Raw genomic sequence first — 24,637 nt, forward strand, 5'->3', positions numbered from 1 at the left:
GGTGTGTTTGTCAAATGTGTCAGTCGACCCAAAATGATAATCAAAGTGAAAGACTAGGAAGCCATGAAAATGACATTGAGGAATGCTGTTTGAGAGCACGTAAGATGTTCCAAATCATGAGTGTAAAAGGCAGATCGCGAAATACTATGTGTACAGCATGTGATTTATTTTTGAGGGTTTTAAAGCATGATACACGGTCTGTATATACACAGAAAGCTATATGCACACAGAAGATGGAAGGAGTCTGTGGGAACAAATGTTAACCTGGCAAAAACCTCACCTTATACATGATTTTCAAAATGACTTTATATATTTTTAATGCTTATTTATTTTTGAGAGAGGGAGCCAGAGAGAGAGAGAGAGAGAGAGAGAGAGACAGAAAGAGCATGAGCAGTGGAGGGCCAGAGAGGGAGAGAGGGAGACACAGAATCCCAAGCAGGCTCCAGGCTCTGAGCTGTCAGCACAGAGCACGAGGCGGGGTTGACCCCATGAGCTATGAGATCATGACCTGAGCCGAATTGGCCGCTTAACCGACTGAGCCACCTCGGCTTCCCTAAAAGTCCTTTAACAAAAACTCTCGTGTCTAAGTTTTCCACGTTGAAGTTTTCCACGTTTTTGGTCAAGAGGGAGAGTGCTTTTGTTGAATAATGGTACACTTCCAAAAAGAACTCAACTGGCATCAGGCATGCTCTCAGAAGCTCTGTGCTGGCTGATGTGCCCACCTCTGAATGCCCTATGGAGCGAGCCCTCGGACCACAGTATAAATATGTTCACGAAGGCTTAGGACCGAATCCTTCTCTCCTTAACTTGTCAGGAAGAACGAGCAAGCTCCTCCAGAAGATGGGTTTTCTTTAATGTGTGGGAACTTTGTCTTTTGAAAGACTTCTTTGAAGATACTGAAGAAGAGCAAAGAGTTTGGCAAGACATGTTTTGCGTAGTGAAACGAGGACCAAGGCAGTGGGTGACTCCTTGCAGAAAGGAAAGGTTTACTCTGAAGCACCTCCCAAACTGTTGGCTTCAGTCAGAACGAACAGTAGATCTCTGCATTTAGCTTTTGTTTCACTTTATTAAAAATGGAAACGGAGAGAAGACTTGCTACACTTTGATGCTTTGCCTTCATTTCCTAGACTGCGGATCAAAACCGCCAGTTGCAAGAGCGCCTGGAGGTGGCGGAGCGGAAGCTGCAGCAGACCCCGAGGAAGGCCAAGATGCTGCCCGAGGAGGAAGCCGAGCCGGCCCAGAGGGTGGCCACCCTCTGCAAGGTGGGGCCCGCCTTTCCTTCTGGGTCCCATGGTGGGAATGTCATTTTCATGGCGGTCCGTTCTTGTATCTCATTTCTCACCGGTAACGTCGGCGTGCCAAATTCCGCGACCCAGCTGAGATCTGTTTTCAGTGTTACTATGTCTGAGATTCGAATGCTTTTCAAACGGCAGTCATCATTTCCAGTTTTGGTCCCTCCGGTTTTGTCCGATGTGTGCTGTTTGCCGGCGGCTGCATCTAAGACTCACTGCTTTTCAGAGTTAAGTCAGAGACTCAAAGCTCAAGATAGTAGCCTTGGATAAGAGAAGGACAAGGGCACCTGGCTGGCTGAGTCAGTGGAGCTTGGGACTCTTGATCTCAGGGTTATGAATTTGAGCTCCCTGTTGGGTGTAGAACTTACCAAAAAAAAATAAAATAAAATAATAGAATTTTTCCGAGAAATGAGAGAATCCTATCCTCTTTTAAACACAATTGTTTTTTATTTAAAAAATCCTTAAATGTTCATTTATTTTGAGAAAGACAGAGAGAGCGAGCCTGGGCGCATACATGAGCAGGGGAGGGGCAGAAAGAAGGAGATAGAATGCCAAGTAGGCTCCATGCTATAAGCACAGAGCCTGACACAGGGCTCGAACTCCCAAACCTTGACTTCATGACCTGAACTGAAGCCAAGAGTCAGAACCCGACTGACTGAGCCACCCAGACACCCCTGTAGGAAATAAATCTTTAAGGAATTCACTCGGAGGTTCAACAAATAGAGTCGAGGAACGTGCCAGACACAGTCCCTGCCCTCCCAGCTCTCACAGTCTTCACCACCCACGGAGGAAGGCAGCAGTTGAAGAGTTGAAGAGGTAGTTTCCAGACATGATGTGGTCGGTGCTGGGATCGAGTGATGCGCACAGGACGAGGGAGCACATGACTGGGCAGCCAGTCCGTCCTTCCGGAACCTGGGCTGAGGGAACCTGTAGCAGGGAGCCTGTCGGTGCTTCTGTGTCACCGGTTCCAGTGCAGTGAGGGTCCCAGTGAGAAGGGGGTGGGGTCGTCACGGGATGCTGACCCTCAAGGCTGCCATCAATTCAGGCAGGCGGTATTGGGCACCCACAGGCCCAGGCTCCAACAGAGCCTCTCCTCCTTTGTGATCTGCATGTCAAGTCTCCGTTTGTTTTCTCGCCTGTCCTCTCTCCTGTCCCTGGTCAGCCGTGTAGCCCGACCGTTTGTCTTTGGACACTCTGCTGCTGAGGAAGCTAAATTGTTGGAAGTGACTTCCCAGCTTAGGAAGGCAGCACGCCTGTTTGCTCTTTCCACTTGCTGCTTCTTCCTGTCCGTGCTGAGTGGCCAGGGGTGTCTCCCGGGGGACGAGGCACCGTCCAAGGATCCGGGACCCGGGGTGGGGACGAGACCGTTGCCTACCCCCGGTCACCAGCATGGAAGCCCACTGCTTCCCACTAGCACGCATGAGGCCGGTAGGGACTGTGAGCAGGCGGAAGGCCGCTCACAGCATGTCGTGCGTAGGCACAGCGTGTGGTGTGGGGCCGCCAGCTCTTCTAACCCCGCTGTCGCCCACAGGCCGAGCAGAGGCGTGGCAACATCGAGGAAAGGCTGCGCCAGATGGAGGCCCAGCTGGAGGAAAAGAAACAAGAACTGCAGCGGGTACGTGTCCGAGCGGAGCAGCCGCGCACCTGGCAGTGGTTGAGGATGAGGCGCAGGCTTGGGGTGTGGGGGTATGGAGTGGTCCCTTGTTTCCTACTTTTCCCCATGTGGACACCAGGCCCCTTCTCGGTCCCATCAGGGGTACAGTGGACTCTTGTGCGAGTTGGATGCTACTGAACACTCCTAGCATGTGGACAATGTTCTCTGGACGCTGGGGCTCCGGAGGCAGTGCCGCCTAGGGGTGGAGGCACCCGCACAGCCCACTGTGCCCACCAGCTCATTAGCAGCTACTCACGGTTGACGCGGGACCTCGTGGGTGTCCCTTGGCCAAAGCGGAGGTACTGGCCTGGGGTAGGGCAGCCTAGAGGAGGGGTCTCCTTCCTTAGGACATGACACTGAGGTCCTGAAATCAGGTCACGGGCCTGACCTTGGTCCCCACATCCTGAATTTCTACTTGAGATGTAAAGGCACAGGTCAGGGTAGATGTTCCTAAGAAGAGGAATAGCATAATCGTGACTTGACGAAAGGGAGGCTCCTGTCCCTTGAATCCTCTGAGACTTTTCCTTGGGTAGCTGGTCGGACGTCAACGTGAAACACCCAGGAGACAGACCAGGCAGCGGCCTCCCCAACTTGGGACGTCCATCCAAGGCCATCAGGTTTTGTTTTCACCAGAAAACTCAAAACACTCTCCCGTAACTTACACCAGAAACTCGTGTGCTTGGCCTTCAGGGTCAGAGAATAAAACATGAGTTTCCGCGGAGTGAAGCTTCTGATGCCAGCGTGACGGCTCGTGTTGGCCGACCCCAGCCTGCCATGACACATGCACACAAGCGAGCACAACCAGACACTAGCCTCTTGGGCCAAGAATTCGACCTCACCTACTTAGAGAAGCACTTCATTGCCTTTAGCACTGAATGGTAGTTTGGAAGGACAGGTGTTGAGATAAGGAATCTAGTATAACTGAGACAATTCCAAGGAAATTTTTAAGCTATTTTGCTTGAAAAATACTTGGGTGCTGATCCCTTCTTGTGGGGTGGCCAAGTGATGGCCGTTGCTGCGTGTTAGGTGTGGTGGTCATGCTTTCTGTTGCCTGCTCCCAAGGAAAGAGGTGCCAGCAGGTGTGGCTTAGAGATGAGGAAGCCCGAGCATGGAGGGACTGTCCATTGCCTAGCCTGCGGGTGTGTCCTGTGGGCTCTTCCTCCACCCTGGGCCCCCCGACTGCAGGGCACATGTGTAGTCCGTACCCCACGGCCCTCCGCCCGGCAGGAGCCCCTGAATCCTGCCGGGCTGTCCTCGGCGCTTCTGTTTTGGGTTAATTCAGGAGATGCGGTAGAAACAAGTTTTTAAACCAGACGATTGATGAGAGTTGTATAAAACACAGACCCGTGAACTTTGCGGTTACGTTCGGAAATTACTTGAGGTAAATACAAGTTTCCATTACAAAACGTTCAGGAGATGTGGGAATTTCACGAAAAACAGGTGAAAGTCTTTCTCACCACTGAATCTTTCCCAAAGTGGATTTTGTTTTATCTTTCGGTTTTGTCAATGGATTCATTTCTTTCCCCCTGAGGCCAGATCCGAGCTTCTGTTTCCGCCCCGGAATATTCCTCCTCCCGTGTGTAGATAAGCTGATCCCCTTAAGAATATGCTCTTTCCTGCATGTACATCTGCCTCCTGAGCCCATCTGAGAGCTAATAATGAGGACATTCGTGAAGGCCCATGCATGTTTTGTTTCCCAGAAACAAAGGCACCTGCTAAGTGAAGACCCCGGGAAGCAGGTTCCTGCGTTTCTGTGTCCCGGGAGGTCGGTGCTGGCAGTGAGGCACAAGCACGCCCAAGAGTGCCGTGGGAAGGGGCAGCCGAGGATGGCGTGCATGTGGGTCGCACCGCTGGTCATTCACACGTCTGAGCCGATGTTCGCACTTTTGCTTCAAGCCTGCGTCTTCTCTTTCAGGTAAGGCAGAGACAAAAAGTGAATGAAGAGACTAATAAACGTCTGTCGGGCACTATTGACCAGCTCCTTTCCGAATCTGACGAGCGTCTTCAGCGTCATCTTAAGGAGAGAATGGCTGCTGTGGAAGATAAGGTAGGACATGAGAGACAGCGGCTGAGTGCCTCCCCGTCCTCACAGAGGAGACGCTCACGTTGTGATCCTGAGGAGCAGCGTGGAACAGAGGCTAACAGCCACTGTAGAAAGTAGAAATGATTCTTTCACGCGGAAAACTGCAGGCTGTTACCCACTGTCTGCGTTAAGTTCCCAGTGTCCTGTCCCTGCCCGACGTATGTGTGCGGGAAGGTGAGTCTTACTGTCTAGAAGAGGAGTATGGTCTGGGGAGGGCCCGAGAGTAAGTATGTGAGGCTTTTACTAACTGAGAGGTAAGGAGTAAGCTAGCTTCATGCTAATCAAAGATGGGCCCAGAAACAGCCATAGGCAGTATATAACTAAGGGGAGGGGCCGTGTGTCGATAACCCTTTGTTGATAGGACCCGGCAGTGGCTGGATGTGGTCAGCAGGCCCTCGTTGGCCACCCCTGTGCTGGAACCTTCAGCCTGGTTCTTGTCTGGGGAGCTAATTTGTACCTCTTTTGTCCAGACGGACCGGTAGGAGTGCGCACTTCTGTCAAGCATTTAAGCAGCTGAAAACAGAGTTTCTCCTGTTCCATCTCCTGCCTTCCCTCTTTTCATCTGAGTTGGAAAGAGTCTAAGCCTGGACTCTTACACCATCATAACGGATACACTTGAGGTGTAACGGGAGGGAAGCAGTATCATAGGATCTCTGTGAGAGAAGCTCTGGTGGTGACAGTTGGGTGCGGACCTGATACTACCGGTTCTGGTGACACCTGTGTCCCTGTAGATGAGCCCAGAATCTTCCCTAAGATGGGCACTTGGAGACACCAGTGAGCAATGCTAATTACACGACACACTTGTTTTGGGTAAAACCCATTATGAGGTGCGTTATTATACCCCACGTGAGGTTCTACCTTGATCACTGGGGCCAGCCTTTAGGTAGAATAGTTGTATGTGAGATTGGAATTCTATGTACGAAACTTAGGTCAGGTTTCCCAAGTGACTGAGGCATCACAGACCCTAAAAGCTAGTACGAACCAGTGTACCTGCTGCAAGTAAACTTAGGAACTTGTCATACTTACAGTCAGACAGTGATCCGTGAAGAAATTGTACATGGACAAAGCATGAGGAAAGGCTGTTACTGCAGTTTCACAGACAGCATTTCACTCTGTGGTCATGTGACCCCGTTCGTTGGTATGGCCATCCGCTCCACGCTTTTTCTGTGGTGCTGCGTTATTGTAAAGAGAAACGTAGGCGTGCTCTAGCTTGTGGAACGTTTGAAAGAATCAACACTAAAGGACTGTACCTTTCTCAGAAGTCTCCGTTAGGAGAAGTGGGCAATCTGAAAAAACAGTTACAAGAAACGCAACGTGAGAAGGTATTTCCATCTCTCAATCATTCAGTGATCCCTTGAGACTGGAAAGGAGCAGGTGACCTCTGGGGCTGACACTTCCTCCAAGGCGAGCCACCACTGTGCTTTCGAGGGCCCCCACGCTCGCAAGTCTGAATGGCACGCATGTGGCGGAGTTGGAGCTGAGCAGCCTATGGGGTTCAGATTTCTGAGTCCCTTCGGGGGTCCGCTCGAAAGCTAAAATGTTCACGCAAACCTTTCGTTGAGTGCAGCGTTGCCCAGCAGGAAGGTAACAGGTGACACGGGTGTCATCCCAAGGATTCTCGCGGCTGCATTCGAAATGGTCAAACAGACGGGTGATGTTAGTTTTCATGTAGCCCGATGCAGGCAACATGTTACTGTATCATGTAAATAGTATAGACATGAAGGAGCTACTCTACAATGTTTTTCCACATTCAGTCCTTGCAACCGACGGGCCGTCTCACAGTTCCATCCCCTGTGGTCGGGACCAGCCCCATTTTGGGCGCTCAGTTAGCCACGTGCGGCGGTGTCTGCTGCCTGGGACGGCACTGCCTAGGGCGTTGTTGTGTGACCGAAGCTCCTCATCAGTTTTGCTCCCTGGTGCTGCATGTGGAGACGTGAGGCTGGGCTGCGGAGGGTCCACGAAGGAGCACGTGCCTATTGCACAGAAGGGCTATTCCCCCACCGCCCAGAAAGTCCTGCTCCTCTCCTAACCTTGCTAGGCCTGAGACCTAACTGTTCAGTAGGGTTTAGGACGTTCACTTGGTGATCCAGGTGTTTACTGGAGGACTCTTGGAGACAATGGTCTTGGGGTTTGTAACTGCTGAATTTACCCATCGTGTAATGAACCTACAGTGTTGTATCAGTTTCAAGTAGACAGCATACCGTTTCACCAATTGCACGCGTAACTCTGTGCTCACCACCATCACTGTGGTCACCGTGTGTCACCATACAGAGTCCTTAGGGTATCACAGACCGTATTCCCTGTACGGTGCTTTTCATCCCCGAGACGGCCTTATTTGATATCTGGATGCTTATGCCTCCTAATCAGCATCACCTCTTTTGCCCACCGCCCCTACTCTCCTCTCCTCTGGCCACTACCAGTTTGTGCTCCGTGTTGAACGGACTCTTGAGGCAAAGAATCGTTAACCTTGCTTGCAGTGAGTGTCGTTGTCATTTGCTGCTTTGCAGGATCGGCTTCTACAGAGCATGGAAGCACTGAGGGCTGAATTAAAGCGGGCAAGACTGAGAGGCTCTTCGCTTCACCACGGGTATGACATTTCCCGGTTCACAGATGTGTTTGAGATGCGGCTGGGGGCGGCTTCCCTCTGTCACCAGTATGACCTGAACCAGCTCATGGTTCCAATGTAGAACCGTGGGTGTGCTATGGTATGACCCGAACCGGATCAGAGTTACACACAATAACCCTGAGCGTGTTGTAGTCTGATGCGATCCATTTTCCAGGTACCACCTAACTGATGATGGGGCGGGGCTGGGGGTACACTGCCCTTCACCGTGTCTAACATGAATCAATTCACAAACACATATGTTAGCACCTGCTGTGTATCTTCCAGAGGAATCCTTTGGCCGAATGGGCAGAGTGACTGGATGTAGCTCAGGGAGCCGGTAGCTTCGTAGTTGGCAAGAGGGAGAAGTACAACCTCATTGCAGAGGTTAGTTTTGGAATCTCAGGAGACCGGGAGGCATGACAGAGCTCACAGCCATGGGAGGAGGCGTGGAAGTTAGGGAAAGTTCTGTTCGTGTTTGGGTGGGTTTATTTGCGGCCTCCTCCACCGAGTGTGGCAGTGATGGTGTGGGGCTAGGAGGGGTCCAGCGTGCCAGGTTCGGACCCAGCGTCCCTGGAAGCTGTGGTCCCTTCGGCAACGCCAGTGGGGTCACCATGGGAGTAGACACGTGGCCATGGTTGTGAAGGTCACCTTCACATTGGTGGGGTTAGCGCAGTGCTCCCAGTTTCTTAGCTTTTTGAAAAGAGTGGAGAATGACATGTAATCGCTTTAAGTCTGTTGGGACATTGGTGAGTCGCCTGTGAGGGAGCGGGTCAGCCGGCTTGTGAGCTGCGTCCTGCAGACAGTAATTGTCAGCAAGGTATTAAAAGGTTTGCTTGCTTCTTTGTAGGAAATAGGTACCAGGTGAGAGTCATTCTGGTGTGACAGTGCCTCGAGTAGCTGACTGGGCCCCCTTAGGTGCAGGAAGCAGGCTCCTGCTCCAAAGGCAGGCCCACTCAGGCCGCACTGGGGTCTGTGCGGCTGCCGACGGGGGCTCTCGGGAGAGTCGAGGGTGTGCTGTGGCTGTTCTTGTTGAGCCTGCTTGTAGGAGAGAGGAGAAGTCAGTGAAGGTAGGGTCCCAAGCGGCACTCCCTGTCCACGGAACTACTGGTGGTACGGCGAATGGGTGTCCAGAGAGAGAAGCACACAGGAAGATCCGGGCACAGAGCAGCCTCTTGGTTGGCTGACAGAGAGCCTCGCCAGCAAGACACCAGTGTGCTGAGTGTCACCATTGCAGGGCTTGAAGATGGGTATGTGTGAGGAGGCCAAGGGAGCAAACAGTGGATGCGGTGCAGGCCCCTCGAGTGCATGTTGGAGTTCTCAAGGGAATGGGCTGTGCAGGCCCCTGGAGGGTGGCACCCTGGGGCAGTTGCCATAAGAGGGACGTCCACGCCCGTCACCCGCCTGAGGTGAGCTGGCCAAGGAGAAGGATAGCAAGGATCGCAGTGCTCCCGTGGTTGCGGAGGCGTTGGCCACGGTCCCAGGTGGCCTTGTGGTCAGAAGACCCAGGGCAGGAGACCGGCTGAGGAACAGGGTCTGTTTGAGGCCGTCTCCCAAAGTGCTCTCTCGTGTGGTGGCAGAAGAGAGGCTGGTGGGAGCTGTGTCGCCATGAGCAGCCGGGGGCCGTGGGGACGAGACTGAGAAGGCGGCAGGCAGGCTGGACAGCTGAGCCCTCCTGGCACGACCTCACAGCCACGTCTTCTGTTTGTGTCCTCCTCTAGCAAGATGACATGGTCTGGGTTGCAGAGGAAAAGAAAGGTGACGGACCAACTTCCACACGCAGGCGGGGCAGATGGGAGAGAGCTCTGGGATAGGACTGGATGCAGGGAGGTGGGGTCGGGAGCCAGGGAGCCTGAGATAGGGGGTCAGAGTCAGGGGACACACGCGAACCTCGGAGGAGCCACGGACCATCCCAGGTCACATGCGGGGTGGCGTGTGTGGCTCTCCCCGATTGGCGATGTGCCGTGGCCCCACAGCGGTGAAGCTAGACCACCTGAGCTCAGGTGAGCAGTTCTTCTGGGAATGGGGGGACCAGCGGAGGGGAAGATGGTTGTGGCCAGCGGGCAGTTCCGACTTGGCTGTCTTAGAAACAATCAGTACCCTGAGGCAGCACGTGTCAATGACGTTTCTTGAAAGGCCGCAGAGAAGAGCTTGAAGCACCACACAGGAGACGCCCTGTCGTGCTGGCTCTGTCTCCAGGCCACGAGGGGTGACGCCAGGGGCCCCTCTTTAGTTGATGTGAATCATATGGGCGTGTTCTGTCTCCCGAGACCATAAGGATTTGAGAAACGGAAGGCAGCCTCTCTTCTTTTCCAGAGAGCAAGGAGCCACTGGACTCCCGTGCAGGGTTCAAGTGTGGAGGGTGAGCCCGTGGCTGAGGCCGGGCACGTGGGCTGGCGGGTGCTCCTTCACAGCTGCTGACTGCTTCGTGCCCAGAGCCTTTGCTGAGGGGAGCAGCTGACAGCCCAATTAAGTGACTCCACCCTAGGGGCTCGGGGCTCCATGGAACTTTTCTGGAGACTTCTGTGGCCAAGGGGGACATTTGTCTGTTAGTCTAACTGCACAGAGGCCAGAGACGCTTTTGCCTCCTGTGTACGGGAGCTGCGAGGTGTGGTTCCCAAGGATCCTGCCGCGGATGCCCCTGGGGCACCCGATAGTGGCTGGTGGAGGAAAACCTGGGGTCACCTGGCATCACAGCGAGGGCCTTGGCACACGTGGGCCGATGGCAGGTGAAGGCCAGAGGGACGTATAGGAGTGCTTCCCGGTCAGTTGGGCAGGAGGTGGTGCAGACACGCTGGATGACAGCTTGACTGGGGGCAGGCGCTGCTCCACCTCGGGGACGTCTGGGCCGCGGGGATGCGTTGCACCTGCTGGGCCCGGGAGACCCTGTCTCCACAGGACCCGGCTAGCGGGCTTGCACTAGAGCCAGGGGCAAGGATGCCTTCCTTGGAGACCTTTTTCTGTGACCTCATTTTCCTAATTGACGGGTTTTGGCCTGGCTGACAAAGCCCCCTTTTCTTTAGATAACAACCTTGGTGTGTGTGTGCGTGTTTGTTGATTGTTTCCCTCCGTATTTCAGGCGGACGCACGTCGGCAGCATCCCAGCTTCCAGTTTCCGTCTGGCGGACAGCCCCACGGATGCCAGCAGCAGCAGCAGCGCGGTGTTATGGCGCCACCGGAAAGGCCGTGTGGCCCGTCTGCGACATGAGCCTTCCGAGGCAAGGACCTCCATCCTCTGGGGGCTCTCGTGGGACCCACCTGCCAGCTCCAATGTCACCTGCCTTTTCCTGTCTGTGAGGCTCTTCTGGAACTAAAGGACTGATAGGCTGCTTTCTCCTTGCCGCTTCCCCCATTCTTCTTTTGCTGCCTTAGAATTTACTTTTGAGAGCTTTTGTTCTTTCTTTGTATCAAGTAGCAATGTGGATTAAGATAGGACCTAGTGTTAAGCACAGCACAATGCAAATTAGTAAGGGTTTGAAACGCTAATGAAGGTTAAATGAACACGTGTATTCATCCTTAAACAAGAAAGAATTCACCTTTGGAGTCTAAGTACTTTTGTCCTTTGTCTCTTGGGCTGCGTATATTTTTATATATTTGTGTAAGTTGTGAGCACCTGTAGTCATGGAACAAGTTTGGTGCAGACATCGTCCCAGAGGTAGGGTGCAGCATGACTGAAAAACCCAGATGAGGGGTGCCGGGTGGCTCAGTCGGTCAAGCGTCCGACTGCTGATTTCTGCTCATGTCACGATCTCTGGGTTTGTGAGATCGAGCCCCGGAGCCCCGCAGCCCCGCATGGGGCTCTGCGCTGACCGCGCCTAGAGCCTGCTTGGGATTCTCTCTCTCTCCCTCTCTCTGCCCGTCCCCCACTTGAAATAAAACAAAGAAAGCAATAAATAGATAAAAAGTCAGAGGAGAGGCCTGCACCCCTATGTGTGCACAGTGTAGTGAGAAGAGACCAGCAGCGAAAGGGAAGTAAAGGCGATATGTGTGTTAGTAATCTATTTCTGTTTGACAGATGATTGACAAGTCCCTAGGTGGGCACCTGTGGATAGCCCCAGAGTCCAAGGGTGGATCTCTGGGCACTGCCCAGTGTGGCAGTGCAGAGAGAGACACAGAACTGGCAGAGACCAAGCGGTCACGACAAGGTGGAAGGAGCTCAGTGAGCCAGGTGCTCAGGGAAAGGGAGAGCAGTGGCCTGGTCGTGCTGGGTGGGGCCAGGCAAGGTGGAGGCCGAGGAGCACGGTGGTCTGGTCCAGGAGCCCTTGCGCTAAAGCCCACTCACCAGAGTTCCAGAGTCTGTGTAGACACAGTAGGGGCAGCTTTCTGGAGGACTTGAACTCTGGTTGGGAGCAGAGACGCAGTGCTAGCTGGAAGGAGACACAGGGTAAAAGTTCTGTGGTTTGTGTTTTGTCAGTTTGCTGTTTTGCCCTGGAGCGTCTGTGGTCAGTCGTGGCTGGCTCGTGTTGTTTCTCCTGCATCTTCATTTGTCAGTAGATAGTGGGGTTTTGCCCCAATAGTGATAAATTGTCGTTAGCGTATCACTGTATAGTACAGGTGGATACGGGTTTGATCTAGGTAATAATTTGTAAACGAAGTGTTTCTTCAAAAGACATAAGGCACTGAGCATAGCTGAACGGAAGCTCGATACAGACAGCACGCTTTGCGGAGCCGACGCTCGTGTTCAGGACTCCAAATCTCATGGGCTTACTGAGCACAAGTACTGCCTTCTACACTGAAACTCAGGACTCCTACAAGTGAAGCTGTCACCTGCCCCTAAGCCCGTTTTTATCACGTACCTGCCCAGGGCACCCTCCTGTAACCAGCACAGTGATTTGTGAGAGGTTGTCACTCAAATTCTAGGTCAGGATTTCACATTCACGTCCAGCAGGGCATTAACAGAGTGGGTTTGTTTGGTGTTATACAAGGTGTTGCGGGAACTTCGGCATCCCCTAGGGTGATACTGTAAAGCTGTAACTTGGTTTTCAACAAGGAGAACAGTTACAGGAAAGTTTAGAATAAGCACCTGTTAGATGTCTTTGTTCGGCAGGATGCCATGTTTTAATGAGTTGTGTATGTTGTAATGGAGTTTTACGTCCCTGAGTGATAATTGGTAGCGTCTCTGGTAAACACACGTTTACATGTGTGGTGGCACAAAGTTCTGCTTCCAGTCGTGGTTGTTTCTAAATCTTCTCTCAATTATATCCATCTTGTTGTTCTCTTTAAAATATGTTTGCTCGTTTTGTCTTGGAAATTTTAACTTCCTAGTGTGCAGTAAATCTGATTTCTCTTCCTTTCTTTGCATGCCTCTGTCAGCCTAGTGATGTAAGGAAGCATCGGAGGAAGCGAAAGGGTTTCGTAGTGCAACCTAGCCGTGTTTGTCTGTGGTGTGGGGGAGAGTGCCCGTCTCTTCACAGTGAGCACCACAGCTGGGTAAGGACGAGCGGCTGGCGTGTGCGGGGAAGTACAGGAGCCACTGGGGACTCGAGCGTGGCGGCCGGTTTCCACGGTACCTGCGACGGCCACCAGAGCTCGCCGTTGTCTCTCGTTTGTGTCTTGCTCGCTGCGCTGCGTACTTACTTCCATGAGACATAGAAGTTTCTAGGAAGAGAAATTACTGAAGCAGAGCCATAGACTTTCGATTTCGGGATAACCGCTTTTGACAGCCGTAGCCAGTAGCATTCAATGAGCTCTTCGGGTTCGCCACCTGGTGTGTGCAGTGGTTTAGGATCCTGTTACCTGGCCCTCACAGACATCCCCGCGAGCCACAGCTTGTGTGGTTAGCCCATTTCCAGATGTGCAACCAGAGCCCGAGAGCCGGGGTCCTGTGCATGAGGACACTTTGCAGGGCAAACACTGGCCAAGAAACCACTCTGCCACATACCCCACCTTTGCTCGGGCGCCCTTCTCCCATTTACAGTGCCCCTCACTGGGACAGGACACCTCCTGTGTCCAGGGGACAATGATGTGGGTGTGCCCATTCTCAGGGGAAGCGCCGTGCCTCGGGTCGGAACCCTCGACCAGAGAGTCCGCCTCATAACTGGGATGCCTTGCTTCCTGGATCGTACCCCCATCCCAGACCTTCCCAGCCATGTGCTGACAGGGCCGTGCCTCTGATACAGAGCTGGGCGGCAGCTGGGGGAGCCCCTCCACTGCAGAGATGGTGTGTCCGTTCAGTTGAATTCTCGCGTTCAAGTGCCAGTTCGGTCACTGGTTGTTTTGTGACCGGGGTGTATTAATCACCGTCTTTTTCTCCTGCCTTGCCCTCCTGGTAAGTGAGGACAGCGAAAGAATCATGGCCCTTGGGGTGCCCACACACTGCCCATCGGTGCACGGTCCTCAGAGATCAGGAGCTCACATCGGCGACGGGGCACAGGGCACGCCCTGCGTTCTGATGGCTCGTGCTGCCTTTTCCTCTGTGGCAAGCCTTTCTCAAGGAACAGAGGGTCGTGTGATGAACACCCAGGCAGGACGGCCTGCTCCCCCAGCTCACTGATGGCTACTTGGAGGGCTCTTTGGAGGTTTTGGGGGATGAAGTCTAGGTGTATGTGCAGTGGGTGTCAGGTCCATGCGGACAGGGCCAGCACGGGCATTGCACTTCCCAGCCTTGCGGGAGTCTCCCGTTCTGGTTGAGACTGAAATGGCCCATAGGCACAAGTCTGGCAGGACCCAGTGCTGGGCGGGGGCCTGTGTGTGGACTGCGCTGCGACACAGGGGAGGGTGTGCTCCCGGAACCCTCCGTCTCTGCTCACCTCATAGCCTGGTCGCTAGTGTGGCTCCCTGTCTTGTTCCCTTTCGGTGTTTGTTTTCTCCATATCCTTGCTTCCACCTCGGTATGAAATCTACTTGCGTGAAGCAAGTCTAACCCTGTTTGGTTTTCTGTGGATAATTTGTAGCCTGTTAAGGTAGCCTTTCGTTGTCTGATGATTGTCATGGAAATCAGGAGAGGAGGCAGGTGTCTGTAATTGTTGGTTATGCTTGTGTCTTCCCTGAGCTCAGCTCCACTTGGTGCTGACCGCCATGGGTGTCCCGAGCCCCATGCAGCTTCGGAGGTCCTGGTACAAACCCAATTGGCTGTGCCTGTCTCGCCAGTCCTACACGTGTGTCTCATGAGATCCGGCCCTGCCTCACCACCAGGACCTGTCAAGGGTCATAACGCTGGCGGGTCCGTGGCCCCACGGTCCTTTCCAGGGCCCACAGCCACATAGCCGCAGACCCACAACCTGTGACAGAAGGAAAAATGGAGTCAGAAGGGGTTCATTTGTCGTGACGGCAGCCAAGGGACACTGTGTCTCCACCGTGTCGAGCAGACTGTCTGTAAGCTGCCGATGAGTCCGTCAGTTTGTAACCTCAACCGAAATGTCCCCGAGAAGCAGAAGTCAGACCCGAGTGTGATGTCAGGGGGTTGGGTGCCTTGTCATTTTACACACGTCCCTGTAGATTCCAGCCTTGCATCGCTACCAGAAGTGACAGTGGATTAGGCCACAAGCTCGCTCCATTTCCCCCAAACAAAGAGCTTTGCACAATCGTGCATGGGAGGGCTCCGTGCTCACCAGGGTTTGCCCTGAATGGCGTCAGGAAACAAGCACCTTCCTTCTCAGCTGGCCGTGGTGTATGGTGACATGGTCTGGGTCTCCGCCTCTACCTTCTGTGGCCGGGCTCCTGGTGGTGCGAGGTCCTGGGGAGGGTACACCCCTCGGTGCAGATGGGCTGGGGGTCTCAGTGGGCCCACTGCCCGGACGCGAATCCACCCTTTCCCTGGTGTTAGGCCGATCCTAGGAAGTCGTTTTGGACGCTGCACAAAGCACAGCTCATAGCTTTTCAAATGAGTTGCTGGCTGTCATTTCAGGGCTGTGCTCCTCTGTCTGGGTGCACGGTGAACTGATGTCACTCTCCTCTCCACCCCACAGTTGCTGCCTTTGGAGGAAGAGTCACAAGATAGTGTGGCAAGGACACGATGTGAACCATCAGCTCCTTCTTCCCAGAGGTCCCTGAGCTTGGACAGGCTGCAGCAAGGGGCACTGCCCAAGGCCAGCCACGAGGACATCAGGGACGCCACAAAGTAAGGGGCACAACAGGCATCGTAGGAGATATGCCTGTGGGCTGGTTTTCAGCTCTGAGAACCCTTTGATCTCTCCATGGGGGAGAAAGGGTCGGAACAGCGATTCCAAAGAAAGGCCAATGAACTGAGTTTACGTGCACGGTGTTCTTGGGATACCTGCCTGGGTGCCCTGGGTGTGGCCAGCAGGGCAAAAGGCAGGTGGGAAAGACCAGAGTCTTGTGATGCTGGTGGCTGTAGGGCAACCTCGTTTGCTCAGATCCTACACACCAGCAGTCCTGAGACCTGCCTTTTCCTCCCGGTGGATCCTGGGTGACATGCTCCCTAGGGCTCCTCTCCTGGGCTGCACTGTGCCCTGTGGGGTTGTCAGGAGCCATGCTCTCTTCCCCCCACCCCCACCAGGCAGCTCCAGCAGCCTCTCTGTTACTCGCACCACGTCCTGGGGTGGCTCAGGTGTGCATGTCCTCCGTGCTCCCGGGTCACGGCCAGGGAGGGGTGCTGAGCGTTCTCCACCCAAGGTGCTTGGACTCCAGATATACTTGGGAGGGAGACAGTGTCAGCTCCCAGGGCGCAGCCCTCCCTAGAAGCTGGGGGATTGTGCTTCTAATCACGTGGGGCGGTGTGTCGTGCGACGAGCACGCGTGGAAGATGCTCTCCTGTGCGTCCCCCAGATCCACAGCCTCTCAGGATGGCCCCTTGAGCAACCTCAGCAACACTAGCAATAACCAGGACTCACTGAACAACGCCCCCAAGAAGAAGGGCATCACAACATCCACCCGCTGGTTGCTCGCCAGATAACAAAAGGTCCACCCCAGCCACGCCAGCGACGAGCCTGCATGACCAGGTTGGTGTCCCCTGCGTGTTTGCAGCGTGTGGGTGGTCTTACTGGCCTCATTCCTCTAGATCCGTGGTGTCTCTGCCTGCAGACCCCTCCCCGTGTCGGGAGACCTCACGTGGCCGTTGACACCCCCCACCTCCCATTTCATCACTCTGCTTCCCCACAGCCACTGAATTGGAGCCACTGAATTGAAAACCCTCCCAAGGTGCCCTGGGACTCAGAAAATTGGGCAGACAAGCTGAAAAACACCAAAAACTTTAAAAAATAAGCATTGTGTTTCTTGTCACCTTGCTGAGCACTTTTCAGCTGTACCTGTTTTGAAAGCAGTAGCTGTTTGTTTGCTCAATATATTCTATAGCTGCCAAGCAGTATTATGTCCTCCACGCTGAACCTGAGGCTCCTCTGAAACTGTGGGTCCTGGAGGACGTAGAGCACGTATGAAATCTTGAAGGGTCTCGCATGGATTCCCAGTGTACCTTGAGAAGTTGTGCAGGGAGGATATGTTGTGGCTCACGTGAGGGTGTGGCCCCAGAGCACTTGAGTCTGAGCCTGGCTCCTGCACAGTTGGGTTTGGGGCTCTGGGGAAAGTCCATATTAGCATTCCTGTGCTTCCGTTTTCTCACCTGTAACTCGGAACAGTGGGAGCACTTCCGTCACATGGCTTTCAGGAGTGTCTGCATCTAAATATCCACGAGATACTTGCAACACAGAAGCTGCATCACATTATGTGTAACTGCAGCCCCTGTGAGGACCTGGTCACCAGCATTCAGAACCTGTCCTTCATGCTGGTGACCTCTCTGGCGCACTCACTAGGCTGCCCCTGTGTTTCCTTCCCCTGTAGTGTTTGAGTTTCTCTTAAATAGACTCTGACCTTTGCAGTCTAATCAGTACATCTTATTTTCAACTGGTCTCGATTCTGACAACGAGTAACAGCAGTGGGTTTCATTTGCTACCAAGCAGCTGAGGCGCTGTGATGCCCGGGATGGGGGCCCAGAGGAGTGGTGCGGGCATATCTCTCTGGGACTTTCCACTGCAGATCATGTCACACGTGGGTTGACCGTGTCCCAGAGCTGAGTTAAGTGGGTGAAGGAGGCAGGTTGAAACCATATCCCAGTGATCTGACAACTGATAAATAAAAGTGAGCTCTTTTCAACAGAAGAGGTGGTTTGCAGGCTAGCGGGGTGGAGCAGGAGGTGGGCCAAGGGGGCACATTGGGGATGGTGGGACGACGGGACGGGGCCTTGAGCCAGGGCTGAAGTCAGTGGGCTCTGTGATACACCGGACATTAGGCAAGGCGTGTGGCCACTCTTCAATGCCCTGAGAGCCTGCGAGGTCTGGAGTGGGGTGCCTCAAGTCCACACTGGGCCCACAGAGCCCCTCCCTGTAGAGGCCGTTTCCGCTTCAGCCCCCGGACATGTCCGTTGGTTTCTTTCCGTCTGCCTCAATGTAGTCTCCTTCTCAGAACTCATAACAATGATCCTGACTGGCACACTCAGTTGTACTTCAGGTGAATTGCCGTTATTTCTGTTATTGCTCACAATTCCGTAGGAACCCTCAGGCTTTTGGTTCCCTGGGAATGGAAATTTGTAGAAACTGTTTAACAGTGGTCTGATTTGAATGTCCCTATGTTTGAAGTGTATAAAAGTGTTTTACACTAACTTGGATAGTTGCCACCTGGCTGTATGCAATTTGATACTGAAAGTAGACCTTTTGCTCCTGGAACCATGCTGGGAAAATTCTGTCCCTTAGATGTTGCTGATGTGTTTTCTTTCACATCCTTATATTTTCTGTAATGAAAACACTAAGATTCGTGGTAGTGCCTTCTGGTTCTCCCACCCCAGTGCTCCCCGAAATGTGTATTTTTGTAAGTTCAGAGGTAACAATAAGTGTGGGTTGGCTGCTTTCTGCGTGGAGCCTGCTTTGCGTCGTCATCCTCCTTTCTCTCTGCCCCTTTCTCCTCATACACACTTGTTCTCTCTCTCTGTCTCTCAAACTCTAAAAACAGGGGCGACTGGGTGGCTCAGTCAGTGAGGCATGTGAGTCTTGGTTTCGGCACAGGCCGTGTTCTCACACTTGGTGAATTTGAGCCTCGCGTTGGGCGCAGTGCTGACAGTGGGGAGTTTGCTTAGGATTCTCTCTCCCCCTCTCTCTCTGCCCCTGCTCCACTCTTTCAAAAATGAAAAAAGAAAACTATAAGAAAATAAATAAACCAATTAGCTATTGAGACACCAATAGTTTCACAGAGATGAGGAGTTTGGTTTCTTTCATTTTTACTATTTGACACGGATAGTCTTCAGAAATGTTTTTGACATAACACGTTGGCTGCAGCCTGGGAATAGAGCCTGTAAGTTGTGTTTTGGGGGTAGCCGGATATCTCACTGCAATCCAGGGCCCTGTGCTCTGGAGGAATGTTTCAGTTAATTATTTGAAACGACGCAAAACGTTGCATTCTCCTTCTACAAAACCAGGACTGATTTACTCCCACACCACTACTTAAGACTGTCGTAATTGCCATAAGAATGAACACATGCTTGTGAGGAGAACAGGGCAAGGGAAAGGGTGCTGTGGGACTGTCCCAGTGTGTGGCACAGTCTGCAGCTTAAAGACTATTTGGAAAGCGAAAAGGTAGTATCTTCTATGGCAGGAAGGTGATTTCACATAGACAGTGGAGCAGGCCCAGGCAGCCCAGGACTGTGCTGACTTGTGCCCGGTCAGGGTCCTGGCACAAGTGTGGCCCTGTCTCCCTTTAGCCCCTGGGGCTGCCTTCTGTGCAGGGGGCCCTGCCTGATGGCTGTCAGGAATGTGGGTAAATACCTGTAAACAAAATTGCAGAGCGAGGTCATTTTAAAGGGCTGGTAACTTTAGTATACTCTTTTGTTTTTTAATTTCCAATCAGTCTTGATTTCTGGAGGATGACAAAACTTTAGGAAGGCACCTTCTTGGAGAAAACAGTGTAGACCCAAGGACATTTGTGACTTAGCTGCTGGGTCACAGAGACTCTCCCTGCAGACTTCTGGGTCACTTCCTCTCTGTCCTCTATGCAGCCAAAGAAGATGCAGCTGGTCGTCGGTCCGTGACATGCTGACCTGCCCCAGCCCCTCGGCGACGGCGCCACGGGAGGCTCTTTGACTGGAATGTGAACAATGGTGGAGAATGGCCGACTTCGTATGTAACAAGGCTGTGGCGCGCTCAGACTTCAATGATCTATGATGACTCCTAACTTCTGCTTATCTGCTTGAATATTAGTGTGCTCTTCCACCTACTACAGCTAGGCATCGTGGGTGTCCTCAGTGCGTTGGCTCTATCAGAGCCTAGTCCTGGGGGCCTGGGCAGCTTGCCTGGAGTGAACCGCAGAACCTGGGAGCTGAGGCCGTGGCAAGCCTGGGCGGGGGGGGACCTGGGCCAGTCCTCCCCCCACCCCTGCCCCACGCCCACCCTGAGCTCCCTGGCACCACAACTCTCAGAAGACCAATCAGGAAGCACTGGGCTCCCACCGCGGGGCAGAGTGCTGGGTGTGCACCCAGGAGGAAGACGCGAGACCCTGGAAATAATGTAGTGCAACTCTAATAAAGGTCTTACTGTTCTTACGGAAATCAACTTTTTACATTTGTTTGTGAACAAGTTTAAAGAGTGGACCTCATTCCCCATTTGTAGATTTTCCTTACGTTTTTTATGTTTATTTATTATTGAGAGAAAGAGAGACAGTGCATGAGCATGGGAGGGGCAGAGACAGGAGAAGACACAGATTCTGAAGCAGCCCTCACGAGGCCAACTCAGGAGGCTGTGGCACAAGATCCCTCATAGCTCAGGCGACTCTGGGATGGTTCCTTCCCTCCCCGCCACAGAGAGCTTATGGCCATTGGGTCAAGGGATGGTCGCCCTGACCCGTGGGCCTTGTGTGGAGGCCACAGCTGACAATCGCTGGGATTTCCTCTTCCTGTACTGTCTCTCCCGCCAGGGCCGATCGTTTACTAACTGTGAAGGACACATAGTTACTTTCTGTGGAGTAAGACTTCCCTTCTCCTTTCTGTCAGGGCATAGTTAGGTCATTCTGTGTCTTCCTGTTGAGAACTTTGCTGGCTGATCGTTAGTTTCTGCACTTCCTGGTCCTTAGTGTTAAGTGTGAGGTTTGGAACAAGAAAGTGCTTCCCTGCGTTTTCCATCTAAGATTCTGTTTTTTTCCCCACCAAAGCTGGGCAAGCCTTCGGCATCTGCGAGTTTCCGGAAACAGACCAATTCCCCACAGGTACATTAGGTTGCACGCGGTTTATTAAAACTTGATTTGGTGAATCCAATGATGCTGAAAAAAGAAATGTCAGTTGAGAAACAGACCAAGCACCGAGCAGATGTCCGAGAGGTGTGGCCTCTCTGAGAACACGCGTTAGCCATCCTTGGCTGTGCTCGCCCCATACTGAATGTTCCGGGGCTTGCAGGCCTTTCCACAGACCCGCCAGGTCCCACCGAATACCCTTGACTCTCCTACCGCTACACACTCCTCCTTGAGGCCTCTCTACCCTCATCACTGCTGCCCCTAAGGTCCTTTCTTGTGTGTCACGTCGAGTGTTCTGAATGCAATTGTGACTTCACACTTTGCTCCTCGCCTTTTGCTGGCCGAGTCCTGCTACCTCCCAGGTGGGTGCTCCGCGGTACCGGGAGGGGTCTGTCCCCATGGCCTCTGCAGAGGGGCAGCAGGCACATGCCCAAGAGGGATTGTTGCCTCCTTCCTGATGATGTGGCTTCACTTGATGGTGTTTCTCAACATCTCTGACGTTCTGCTTTCTCTTACACCCCTGTCACTTGAGTCCTCGGTGGGAAGAAGTGGCGTGGATTCTTCTGATTCTCCTCCTTGTCTTCCTGCGGCACCTTTCCCCGTCCTGACTTGAGGCCAGCGCTGTGTCCACACCACTGGGTGCATGGGCAGATTTCAGCGGGAGCAGGGAGGCTCCACCCTGCCCGGCTTCGGTGCTTGCTGGGCCCCATGCCCTGTCCCTTCTCGGTGGATCTTACCTGACTCCTCTTTTAAGAACATTCATCCGTGTACTCCCCAGCCCCCTCCCCAGGGAGTCCAGGGTGGTCTCCAGGTCCTCCACGTAGCTGCACTTACAAAGCCTGCTTTTCCAAATAAAGTCACGTGCACAGTTTCCAGAGATTTGGACATAGAGGGACCACCTCCCCAGTCCACCCGTTTCTGGAGAAGGCCTGCTCTGCCTAGTCCTACCCCAGAGGCATCAGGGTGAAGAGGACGGGCCCAACCCTCCCACGGGGAAGAGGACTCTCGGGTCACATGACAGGCCCTAGACTATCCAGGAAGAAACCGGAAGATGGAAAATGGTCAAGATGACCTCTGGCGTGCATCAGGATTACTGCCGGTTGATCTTCTCACTCGAGTGTGGTGTGCCTCTCCTAGCCACGAGCGTGCATGTGCCTGGTGGGGGTGAGTGTTCTCTGCTTTGGTAGAAGGCACTTTCAGGGACCCCTGGACAGGAACCACTCTGGAAAGGCACTAGGACGTGCGGGGGAGACAGTGATGCAGGAGCAAACCATCCTGCCCACACGTGAGAGGAAGCAGCATCAGGCCTGGACGCCAGGATGCCAGCCAGGCTGGGCTGTGGTGAGGGCCAGGTGCAGGGAGGCCTGTGTCCCACTGTGCCGCCTCCAAGGCCCCCGTCCGCTGTGAGCCATGGGCATGGTGGCCGCCCACAGGGTTTCAGGGCACACACACCAGAGCACATCCAGCAGTTAGAGGGTAGGTCAGCCTCTCCTGTGCAACCGGTGGCTGCTGTCCCGCTTGCTTGGATTGTTTTCAGTGCGTCCGGCCAGCCATCCTTAGAGGAGGCGAACAGAACCTTTCTCCCCTGGTGCTGAGGGGAGGCCCACAGCCTAGTCTCTGTGCTTCAGGGCCATGGCTCTGGTTTTCAGGCCAGGATGCTCTCGGAAGCTTAAGTTAAAGCTATTTGTAAACATTTTCAGGAGAATAAAATAATGTCCATTAATTTAAAATTTTTTAATTAGGGTAGCCTGGGGGGCTCAGTTGGTTGAGCGTCTGACTCTTGACCTCGGCTCAGGTCACGATCTCATGGTTTATGGGTTTGAGGCCCGCCTCGAGCCCTGGGCTGACAGCACAGACCCTGCTTGGGATTCTCTCTCTCCCCTCCCCCACTCATGCATGTGCTCTGTCTCCAAGTTATAAAAATAAAGTTACAAAAATTAAAAAAATGTTTCACTTGTAATTAAAGCAGTGAGTAAGGCATTGTCACATAGCAAAAATAGAGGGCTAAGGTTGTCTTAGTCTCCAACATCTTATTTTCTTTTTTATTCATGTTAATTTTTAAATTTCAAAAATGATTTCTTTTGAGAGAGAGGAGAGGGGAGGAGGGTCAGAGAGAGGGAGAGAGAGTCCCAAGCAGGGCCTCCAATGTCAGCACAAACCTGATATGGGAACTTTTTCACCAACAGAGAGATCATGATCTGAGCTGAAATCAAGAGTCAGGTGCTTAATTGACTGAGCCACCCAGGTACTCCTACTTTCGATTTATTTTTAAAGATGTTAAGTAACTTCTGCACAGACCCACGACCCAGGTATCAAGAGTTGTATACTCCCCTGACTGTGGCAGCTGAGTGACCCTGGTTTTTGTTTCTTTTACATTTTTTAATGGTTATTTATTTTTGACAGGGAGAGAGAGACACACACAGAGCGCAACTGGGGGAGGGGAAGAGAGTCAGGGAGACACAGAATCCGAAAAAGGCTCCATGCTCTGAGCTGTCACCAAACAGCCCGACCTAGGGCTTGAACTCATGAATCGTGAGATCATGACCTGAGTCGAAGTTGGACACTCAGCCAAGGGAGCCACCGAGGTGCCCCTGTTTTTCATGTTTTGCTCAAAGTGCCACCACACACATCATTTCAAGGAAAACTGTGGCCGAATTGCCCCCACCCTGGTTCTTACTCCCCTCCCTTCCCCATGCGATAGTATTCTAACCGTTTTGTCCCCTTACTTACCTGCTAACTCATGTGTGCTCAGTGTGAGCCCTGGCACATCCACTTCAGATTTACCCAGTGGCATCTAGGTACTAAAGCGATATTTATTGCTCAGCCACGTGGATTGCAAGGAGGACAACACAAAGGGCTCACGGTGCCACCTTATGCTCCGGGATTGACACGTGAACTCACCCACCCTCTGGGAATTCTACGCCCTGGGTTAGGTCAGGGTATGCATCAATGATTAAGTGACCATGTGGGTTGATACTGGTGGAAGATGGGTGATGCATTCATGAGGGTTTACTGTACATCTTCCTTTGGCATTTGTGCAGAAGTTTCTAGAATAGAAAACGTTAGTAGCTGTTCAGGGATCCCCTCCATGCGATAGATGGTCTCAGCCTGGCCCTCACTTTGGATGCTCCCTGGCCCTCACTTTGGAACGTAAGGTAGCCCGGGTTCAAACTTTGAGCTGCACCGGCAGCGGAGACACGTCTCCCATCACAAATCAGCGTGCAAGTCCTACACGTCACGATTCCACCTTGACCTTGCTTTCACATTTTGATTCGTGTGACATCAGGATGCTTCCTACAAGTGGTGATGTCTTAGACCTGCTGAAACGTGGCCTATGATGACATCAAAGTCACGATGGGAGGTAGTTGCTTGTCTCCAACTCCCTTTGAGAGGTGGAGTCTAAGGCCTCCCCTTGAGCCTGGGCCGGCCTCAGTGACATGCTTGACCAAATGGATGTGTAGATGGGATGCTCCGGGAACCTGTGGTTCTTGAGTGTGACAGAGTTGCTCACAGATGGAAGCGGTGCGTGCTTGGCACTGGCTTGTTTCTAGGGGAAGAGAGGACTTGATTTCTCTACTCTGTAATTCCTAACAATGCAGTGCCTGTCGAGGTTGGTGTATCATTTGTGGGAGTCGGTGGCTTGATGAATTGGTGTCTTGGTCTCTCTGCAGTCGCAGTGACCGTTCATGAGAAGTGCAGCTGGCTTCTCCCTTGTTCCCCGAGTCACCCTGCTCTAATCCAGACAGCAGTCCCTGTGCTGTGCTTGTCTCTCAGCTTCATCACAGTCCCTTCAGAGAGGTTTCCTTGGGTTATTTATATATTTTTTCATGTCTATTTATTTT

The 24,637-nt window shown here is 52.9% G+C and overlaps 1 long non-coding RNA gene and 1 pseudogene across 1 annotated transcript; both read left to right on the plus strand.

Moving 5' to 3' along the window:
* LOC131492406 (src substrate cortactin-like) overlaps nucleotides 1-24,637 on the plus strand; it is a 112,271-nt pseudogene that overhangs the window by 75,948 nt on the left and 11,686 nt on the right.
* Nucleotides 1,205-3,434, plus strand: LOC131492674 (uncharacterized). The gene is made up of 3 exons (XR_009252235.1): nucleotides 1,205-1,262; nucleotides 2,824-2,907; nucleotides 3,367-3,434. It is a non-coding gene; the product is annotated as an uncharacterized LOC131492674 (long non-coding RNA).

The sequence above is a fragment of the Neofelis nebulosa genome, chromosome 13 (assembly GCF_028018385.1).
Source record: "Neofelis nebulosa isolate mNeoNeb1 chromosome 13, mNeoNeb1.pri, whole genome shotgun sequence".
In the NCBI taxonomy this organism is placed as follows: Eukaryota; Metazoa; Chordata; class Mammalia; order Carnivora; family Felidae; genus Neofelis; species Neofelis nebulosa.